This window comes from Poecilia formosa, unplaced genomic scaffold (assembly GCF_000485575.1).
Source record: "Poecilia formosa unplaced genomic scaffold, Poecilia_formosa-5.1.2 Scaffold508, whole genome shotgun sequence".
Taxonomy (NCBI): Eukaryota; Metazoa; Chordata; class Actinopteri; order Cyprinodontiformes; family Poeciliidae; genus Poecilia; species Poecilia formosa.
In genome coordinates, this window is record NW_006800447.1 from 23110 (window position 1) to 33513 (window position 10404).

Below are 10404 nucleotides of genomic sequence, written 5' to 3' on the forward strand. Positions count from 1 at the left end.
ACTGAAGGAGCTCCGATCTGCTGCCACATGCAAGATGGCGGCCGCTGTCAGCGCTCAGTGAGGCGTCTAGTATTCATGTCTGTGGTAGCCAGCCAGAGGAAAGTTCTGTAATCCACCGCCTGAGTCAAACAGGAAGTTGATCCGAGCCATTAGCCCGCCGCTCCCTGAGTGAAGAGCTGCCGGTGTTCTGTGTATCTGTGCTACTTTAATGTAATTAAAACATTTTACAAAGAGACAAACAGTTCAGTGTGTCTTCCACGTGGTACCTCACAAAGATTAACATCAACAAAGGTATAAAACCAGGTTGTCCAATCTCTCCTTTGCTGCTGCAGAAATGCCTTCCATATAAATTAAAAATGCTTAATTTGGTAAATTATCAGTTTCTATTGGTCAGCTGGCTGATGACACAACCATCTTCTTAAATAACCTGAATGAAATTCATACAATTCTCAGTTTGAAACGTCTTCAAAGGCCTCAAGGCTTAAATTAAATTTAAACAAATGTGAAATCTTGCCTCTAGAAGACTGTCCTTCATCTACTGCTTTTAATATTCCTGTAAAATCCAACGTCAAATATCTGGGTGCATATTAATAAACATAAATCTGAATATTTGGGAGAAACTTCAAAAATGTAAAATTCATTTAAATAAATGGACACAGAGAGATTTATCTATTCTGGGAAGAATATTTCTCACCAAGATGGAAATATTTCCAGATTTATCTGTCCTGCATATACATGAAGAATATCAGCAATCAAATCTATCAACAGGATGAATTTTGACTTTATATGGAAACAGAAAACTATCAGAAAAGGTCATTTAATCAAACAGTCTGAAGGTGGACGACTGCAGCTGTTGAATTTGACAGCATGAAAATAAACTGGCTTCAGTCTTTGTAACAAATCAAAATGAATTATGGTTCCATATTCCAGGTGAGATATTCTCTAATCTGGGCGGAGTTAGTTTCCTTATATGTGACTTTGACGTTAAACTGCCTGTGAAACTTTCCTTCTCTCAGCAGCAAGTTTTATTATATTGGACATGAATCTATAACTGCAGCCCACACAGCACTGCTAAGGAACTGATGGTACAGAAAAATTAATAATCCATCTTTGCACATAACTGGCCAGAACAAGGCGTTTGGTCTGTGATATTAAATCATGGAGGTTTTATGTCTTTTGAAGACGTCAGTGTTAAATACAACCTGCAAATAAATGAAAGTGAATTTCAAAATGTTATTAGAGATATTGCCCCAAATATTTGATGTACAGCTAAATGTTTTTCTGAGATCCCAGATTACAGAACCCGGATCTGCCTGGACGTCTGGTTAATGGGCCCAGTGTCACAGGTACCAAACTAAAGAACTCAAAAATCAGGGAATGCTTTACTAGTTACTTGGTTTCCTTTTGTACCAAATCCAAATTTTATATCACATTTCTTTTCAAAGGTTCAAAGGGAAAAAATCAGAACAAATGATTTAAATCTTGTTCCTCCAAAGCCAAGGAGTCCACTTCAAAATGTTTCCAGGTGTTTTTCCTGAGACTTGGATCTGCTGTCGATGATAAAACTTGTTCACTTTGTGACATTGGATCGACTGAACATCTTTATGTGAATGTGTAAACCTGTCATGATGTGCACCACTGGCTTTTCCCTAAAACTCCAAACTTACATGAATTTTCTAAGAAAGATGTTATTTATGGGACTCAGAAAATAAATTCAAAAGGTTATTAAATGTAATCATTATTATGGGCAAGTTTTTCATTCACAAATGTCGTTTTCTTAAAGCCAAACCATCTTTCCCCACTTTTAACAAGGAGCTCTGCCACCTCTTCTCATCTCCAACATTCATGGACAAACATCAAGATGCAGAACTGGATCATATGACAAACGATCTGGAACAGCTGGAAACCCTGACGGCTTTTTGTTGGTTTGTTTTTCCGTTTCTTCTGGGTTTTGTACATCTGATGCCCATGTTTGTTGTATATGATTGTAATAAAAAAAAAAATCAGTGCTACCCATAAATCTGTCCTACCTTGTGATGATGCCACATCGATGCTCCGTCAGACACTGCTGACTCAGCAGATTTCCTATAAATACGTCCTACCTGTGGAAGTTTCGTTTCATCGAAGATCGCGGTAAGCTTTCTTTTGTTCCTGGCTTTCATGAAGCTGCTGTATTACTTAATGGTTGTAGTTTACATGACGGGCAGCTTGTAAATAGAATTATAAATGGCTTTAGTTTGTCTGCAATGTTGTCACTACTGTAAACAAGTCATTTGGCAGTTAATTGCTGGGTTTCAGCCATGTGACCCGGATGACATGCAAAATTCTGATGGAGGGCCAGAAGTGGATTTCTCCGGTTCGAAGCAAAATTGATCACGAGTAGCTAATGTCCTAAACAGGCTGGAACAGCCGAGGCATCTCCAAAACACATTTAGGACATGATTCGTATTAACACTGAAAAAGATTTCTCTTGTCATCTTGAGCATTTACCCGCGTCAGGAAGCTGGAGGGTCAGCTGAACTAGAAGAACAAAGTCTGGGTGAGGAAAGGTTAAACCTGGTGGGAGTCTGAGGCGGGTCGGAGTTTCACCTGCAGGTGTTGAAACCAGGTTTGTTGCTTCAGGCGGTTTTGAAAGCTGCCGAGAACGAGGACAGTTCTTCTTCGTTGGTGTCCTGCGGTCAGGTAGTTCTGCAAACCTGCCGCCGTTTACGGGATGAGGCCAGGCGATTGGCTAAGAGCCAGCCAAACAGGAAGTTGCAACGTTTGAAGACAAAGTTCGTTAACTTTTTTTTAATTGATAAAGGGGTTTACAAAACAGACAATACCAGAGGGTTATACATCGAGCACAAATAAAACAAAAAGTTAAGTCAGAAAGATGTTAAAGTGGGATCACATATCCATTCTCTGAAAGGCTTTTCTATCGTTTGAATACTGAAGATATTTAATATGTGGCGGCAGCAGTGTGATAAGAATTGGGAACTTAAGTTAAAAGCACTATTTTAATAAAATTGGTTGCAACAACTCCACCAAAAAGTTACCTTTAAGGCACACAGACCCAATACAGATGAGGCTTGAGACAATCTCACAAATTTATTCCACAATTGTTTGTTTAATCAAAAATACTAAAACCACTCACACATTAAGTCAGTGTTGGCTCAACTCAGGGATGAGAGTGCAATTCGGGGTAGTGTCCTAAAAGAAACAAGGCAAAACCAGAAGCAGTACCACCACCACCACGAGCTGGCCGTTCCTGTCAAAATAAAGGAGAGAGACGTTCAAATTACAAACAATACAATTATACAGTTCAGCCCACAATCAAGCAGCAATAGTGCAAATTAAGAGTCTGTCCGGGGAGAAACCGATCCGCTGTAGCAGACAGAGCGGCAGTAGAAAGAAGGTCCGAGCTGATCACCAATCAGCCCAAATCAGCCACACTGGACGAGGGATAGGAGCCAGCTTTACCCGAACCAGGACGGCGGGCATGAAGCCAGCAAACAGGACGACAGGTCGGCAGATTATCCAGCCGACAGGCGGACCGCCAGTCGGGGACAACCAGAACAGCCAAGGACATCAAAAATAAATGTTAGCAATGGAATCTAAAAGCATCCAAACTCCAGCACTTCACTTACCACTGAGCTCTTTATGCAGAGCCTCCAACAGGAAGGAGGAAACTGGTACAGGCGGCCAGGATATACAACAAAAGCTGAGCTAAAGCTAAGCTAACAAATGTCAGGTTTGGGAAGATTCTTACCAGAAGGACGACGGATCGGCGATCAGAGCGTCGCTAAGCGCATTAATTTGCAGCTGTTATACAGAAAATGTAAATAAATCACAAGTAAGAAGCTTGATGGAGAGAGATGAAGCCTGCCTTACTTAGCCTGGAGCACCAACAGACGCCGAGGTCTGAACCGGAAGGAGAACAACGTGATGTCAACCAGGTGAGGGAGGGGCCTTTATATACAGGCAGCCAGCGCCACAACCAATTAGATTCAGGCACTTGTGTGGTGCGTTCAAAGGCTACAGGGCATACTGCCACAAATATATTATTTGAATTCCTCTTTAAAGGCTGAAAAGCAAGGTTTTTGATTTGAGAATTTAGATTTATGTATGATATTTTTGCAACTAATATAATTAGGTTAATAATATAAAACTGTTTTGTTTTATTAGTGGAATAATAGAAGAATCCAAACAACATATTTACATAAGTGTGGGAAAAGTCATTAAGAATTTATAAAGTTTATGAACACCAGCAGATTCCTGGCTACGGTGATGTCACAGCACACCGCCAGCTAACGTCTAACATCTAACGGCTAACAGCTAACGGCTAACAGCTAACGGCTAACAACTAACAGTTAACGGCTAACAGTTAACGGCTAACAGCTAATGGCTAACAGCTAACGGCTAACAGCTAACAGTTAACAGCTAACAGCTAATGGCTAACAGCTAACAGCTAACGGCTAACAGCTAACGGCTAACAACTAACAGTTAACGGCTAACAGTTAACGGCTAACAGCTAATGGCTAACAGCTAACGGCTAACAGCTAACGGCTAACAGCTAACATCTAACAGCTAACGGCTAACTAGCATGCATCCCTGCTCTGTCCCAGTGAGTTCCTGTCTTAATTCTCCAGCCTGGAACACCTAAAGACCTTAATGCTCTTACCGCTCAGCGCCTGTGCCAGCTGGAGTCCAGACCCAGTTCAGGCGGCCCCCGGGGGCCACGGGGCCGTGACGTCATCGTTTCTAAACTGGGAATTAAGGCTCCAAAGTCCAGCATTGCTCAGCTGTTTGAAGTTTTCTGTTGAAATGCAACCAAAAATTGTGATTAAACGCCTTTTCTGTTATTTCTGTTGAAGGGTAGCTGAGGACAGATTACTGGAGCAGGCTGAGGGCCAGGAACCAGCCGGTTCCCGGCTGGCCAGAACCTCCTGGGCTTCACTGAACCAACTGAAACGGCAGAGAAAGTTTGGAGGTCTCTGAAGATTCAAGTTCAAATAGATTCAGTTTCTTGGTGACATTTAGTTTGTTTCTGTGGTTCTGGATCAAAGTAAACGTGGTTCTGTGTGAATCTCTGAATTTATCAGCTGCAGTTTTTCTATCTAGAGAATAAAAATGAATTCAGTCAGTTCAAGATCTTTACTCTGAACTCAGAATCCATCAGCAGGAAGAGCTGAGCCAGGAGCAAACAGAACCCCAAACCATCAGAACCTTAAACCATCAGAACCTTAAACCATCAGAACCGGTTCTGGTTTGAACTAAGTGACCTTTAAAAAGTGAGCAGCATGAAACTAAACAATCTCACCCTGCAGGATTTTATTTACTTCCCCTGATGACACACACACACACACACACACACACACACACACACACACACACACGCGGCCCGCCTGCCCCCCCATGATGACTCGTCCCATGATTTAGGTGACAGTTTGTGCTGATTGATGACTCGGCGCGCTGGAGGTTCATTTGCCTCGTTCCTCCTCAACCACAGAGCAGAAAAACACGCCGCCCTGCCAAACCCGCAGAACCGGGTCAGAACCACCCTGCGTAGGTGAGGCCGAGCGAGAGGGGGAGAGAGAGGGAAGGGGGCGTGGCCTGCAGGCTCTGAGTGAAAACGCCGACTCAGCAGAGATGGAAAAAAACATGAAGGATTCCTGCTGTGGGTTGGTCACCTGGCCAGCTGTGGGTCAGGTGACCACCTGTCAGCATCTAAGCCCCACCCATCAGGATAACCTGCAGAGGAAACTCAAATCTTTCTCAGCAGAAAAGCAGCGATGACTTCCTTTAGAGGGAACCAAACATCCAGCTTCTATGTTCCACAGACCTGGAACAAACTTCCAGAAAACTGAAAAACTGCAGAAACGGTGAGTTCCCTTAGAGCGTGGAGGACCCAGCAGCTGGAGGAACTGGAGTTCTGATTGGCGGCCATCAGATGACGGCGTTTGATGATGACATCACTCGGGGCAGCCGCATTCATTTTAGCGAGCAGTGACTGAGAGTCACAGGAGAGGAAGCAGCAGCCTCGTGGTGAGGATGACTCACGATGGAGTCAGGACTCTTCCTCACATGGGGCCCGCCACCCACATGGGGCCCGCCGCTGCTTCAGGATACATTCAGGACCGCTGGCTTCTTCTCCCTGATTGGCTGCTGGGTCAGAGTGAGTTCAGAGAAGAGAGGTGCTGAATCTGTTTACATGAACGACTGTTGAGAAACCATGGAAACCATGGAAACCATGGAAACCGTGGAGCATCAGGGTATCTCCTTCATGAAGCGACTCGGGCTTCCTGCTTCTCTCCAGTCTGGGCTATTTTCCATTTCTGGGCTGGTCACCATAACCGATGCTACAATAAATCGTCCCAGAGGTTATTCCAATAAACGCTAATGTTGTTGTTTTGAGACCATTTTAAAGAAATATAATGGTTATGTCAAAATAAACTTCAAATTGTAATGAACATTAAACACTGGAACTGTGTGACGGACCGAGCAGTAAAAAGAGAGTCATGCACAGGTTTAATTTTAATGTTAAAAAGAATTGTTTTTATTTAACCCAAAACAGAAACGTGACAAAGTTGGGCCCATAAAAGACGTCAAAGTAACAGAATTCAACTCAAACAGACAGACCTCTCTAAGTGAGACAAAGGGGAACTGAAATACTGGCTGACCAGGCAGCATAGGAGACACAAAGGGGAGAAAACACCACAACATAAGAAACTCCCATCCTGGGCTGTGGTGGCGCAGCGGTTCAGCACAACCCACATATGGAGGCCTCAGTCCTCGATGCAGCTGTCGCAGGTTTAATTCCCACCTTTGCTGCATGTCTTCCCCTTCTCTCTCTACCCACTTTCCTGTCAATTAACTATCAAATAAAGGCCACTAGAGCTGGCCACTTCTTTGGTCCTTTGCAGCAGCACTGAGGCAACTCAAATCAAGCAAACAGTGTAAATGAAAATGTGTGCACTTATTCCAGTGTTAAATGATGTGTTGCATTTAAACAAAAACCAGTTACTCTGTAAATTAAATCCAGTATTTAAAGAAACAAAATACAAGTGTGGAGAGACTGAACTATTGTGTGCGTTGTGATTGGATGTTTGTGTGGCTGGAACGGCAGCCATCACAAACTGGAAGACATTTGAAATATCCAAAATAGAGCTTTGGAACCAACGTATACGTCGCTCTGCGCCATCTTTGGTGGCCACAGACCAAAACAAACTAGTCAGAACTAATCGGTGTTTTCTTTGTGTTACTGACCGCAGTGAAGTTGTTTTCAAGTTGGATACTGGAGATTCTCCCTCCGCGGAGTAAGGGACGTTCAGCTCAAGGTTGATCCGATTTATGAACGCTAATTTCGGCCAGCTGTTCTTTACTGGTCCCTCCTGAAGCGCTTGGAGGTTCACATAGCGACCGTCAATGTCCGAACACTCCTGTAAATAAATGCTTTGTCTTGTGACCAACTGATACAAAAAAGTGGTAATTCATACGTGGAGTGTAAAACTCGCTACATGTACCTCGTTATGTGCGAGAGGCGAAGGAGCGTGAGGCGCTGAACTGTATGGGAAAACATCATCGGCGCGTCGCCCCCTCCAGACGGGGTTTTGGCGCCCCCTCTGGTGCTGCGCCCCTATGCGTTGCATACGCTGCATACCCACTTTTTGCGCCTCTGTGTATAGATGAGGCACAGTCATCTTAAAAACATTTGAATACTTTTTATATTTTAGCTATTTCTGTAGTGAAAATTTAGTATTTTTCTTCAGTAGCTTCTAGGCCTATTAACTAAAAATCTGTGAAAACTAAACTATATAGATGAGACAAATTTTAATTCCATTTTGACCCCTTTTTTATTTAACCAAAATTATATTTAGAATTTTTTTTTAAAGTTCATAAAATGTATTACCTCAGGCAATCATCACATTTGTTCCCTGTAATGTTCAATTACATAAAATTTTAGATCTGGATCTATTTCATTACATGTTCACTTACCTGGAATATGTTAAATACAACAAATATTTATTAAAGTGTGGTCTATTTCATAACATTTGTCACCTTTATTGTTTAATTACACATTAAATGTTTAAAGATGGGCTCTTTCATCTGGTTTGTGTCATGATGTGGCGGTGGCCGTACTTTATGAAGATGTTATTTTAATGAACAAAATAAAGCAAAACAAACCCAGAAACCCAAAGTCCTGACAGTTTGGTTGTTACATTAAATGTAACAAACAGATGTATGATTATATAATTGTTTAATCAAATAAAATATTTAAAAATATAATCTTTCATTACGTGTATGTTTATTACCTGAAATATTTTAAATATCAAATTTGAACTTAAAATGTGATTAATTTCTTCACCTGTTTACATGAAACTTGAAGTGCTTGAATCAAACGATTCATGAATGTTTAATACATTAAATTATTAAATGAGAGAACAGCCACTTCCAGCTGTATTTCAACACAAATGGTTCCTGTTCCTCTTCAGAGTCTGCAGCCTTGCTGAGCTCCTCTCCTGGCGTTTCCTCCTCAGCCTCTCCAACTTGCTCCTCTTCTGTTGCCTCTGCTGCTCAGTTTTCATTATTTACCTCTTCTGTTGCCTCTGCTGCTCAGTTTTCATTATTTACCTCTTCTGGGGTAAATAATGAAAACAGTCTCAGTAACTTGTTGAAGGTTTTTCTGTATCGCCTCTTTAATTGACGCCCATGTCGGTCTGACGTTGTGGCGTTTACCTCAGTGACCCACATTCAGCGCTGGACTGAGCTCATCCATTTCACACGTCGGTTTGCCTTTAAGAGGACGTATCAGAACACACATCAGTATTAATGCTGTAAATCTGATAACACAAAAACTTAAATAGTTTACTTCACAATAATGTAAGAACCTCGATGTCCACTGACAAAACTCGGACTACGCTACATAAACAATATAAGCCCGACCTAAACAAGGTTGACCCACTTAAATGAACTCAACAGAAACTGAACATGAGTACACCCGGACAAAATCATAGCAAAAATTTAATTAAAACCCTAAAACTAACAAAGCGAATTTAGACACTCTCCAGAATGGAAATGTCTGGAGGAAACTTGTAGGTATCTGGGGATGTTGGAGAAGGTAACATCAGGATATCTCACCGCTGACCATTTGTTTTTTTTTAGTTAGCGCCGATAGCTTAGCCTCCTCACGTTGTTTCCAAGCAGGAAAATAGTGAAACGAAAGTCCGCTTTACATCTTTTTACCGTTTCATTCGTGTGATCGGACATTACATTCAATAACGCAGCAAATTTGTACCATAGTTAATTATTTTAAGTAACTTGGATTAAAAAAATCTGTGAGACTGTTGTTATTGTCAGTTATGTTTATGGACCCCAAAGATGGCGCTGATATCCCTGCGTCTACAGCAGTGACGTCACGTTCCAAAGCTCTATAAACAAAAAAAAATCCATAAATAAAATGAATGATGAAGTTTCTGTAAACACCAGACTGAAGACTTTTATCATAGAAAAAGAAAAACAATAAATCAATTATAATTCATGATGCGTGCTACCTGTTAGCATTCAGATGCTATTTGAGGCTAGCTTAGCTTCGCTGATAGGCTAACTGCTGTTCGCACAACTCAAACACAACAGTGTTTTATCTGTCCAATCAGATCTCTTAGAAGCAAAAATTAACCGAGAGAAGCTGATTCATCGCTGCTGTTAGCAACGTAGCTGTGGGTCAGATTTACAGGCGTACCAGAAACGCATGAATACAAAGGTTCCGCCTCAGGACTTCAGTATGTGGAGAAAAAGTGATGAATTGCATTAAAATCTTTGTAACGAATTGAAATGTTAAAGTCTCAGTCCTGAGTCTGACGTGCCTTCCTACTGTGGCAGGAATCACCATGGCAACCAGTGACTCCACTGGACGTCTTATTGGTTTAGTTCTGACGTCAGCCCGACCCGTCGGATCAAGCTGGGTTGGATTAACGTATCTCTACCCTGATGCAGGTCAAAGGTCAAAAATGTTCCTGTCTTTGTTTTTTTTCAATATTCAGTTTCTGTCGGATTCCTTCAACTTTTCATTGTTAACTTTTCCTCTCCTATCAGCAGAAAAACTGACAGACGTTCATCCTCAGCGCTAGCTGGTGTGAGCCTGAGGAAGAGGATGAAGAGGAGGAGGATGAAGAGGAGAACGAGGAGGTGCGAGGATTTATGGCTGAGCTAATAGAGCTTATCTTCCAACAGGGGAGGAAACAAACTCCATAAAGTCCCGGCGGAGTGAGTCAGTGTGAGCCTGAACCATATCAAGCGTCTCTGAGAGCCAGCAGCTGTGCACGTGAGCACGTGCACGTGAGAGTCAGAGCAAACAGACGTCTGATGTTTGCAGCATTCCTGGGAACGTTTTCATCTGAGAGAAAAACAAACCAGAGTTAAAAC

The 10404-nt window shown here is 42.1% G+C and overlaps 1 long non-coding RNA gene across 1 annotated transcript; it reads right to left on the minus strand.

Annotated features, from left to right (window-relative positions):
- Positions 1–8321: 8321 nt before the first annotated feature.
- LOC107834041 (uncharacterized) lies at positions 8322–8663 on the minus strand. Its single transcript, XR_001659826.1, has 2 exons — positions 8614–8663; positions 8322–8574 (listed from the first exon to the last, which is right to left on the minus strand). It is a non-coding gene; the product is annotated as an uncharacterized LOC107834041 (long non-coding RNA).
- Positions 8664–10404: the final 1741 nt, after the last annotated feature.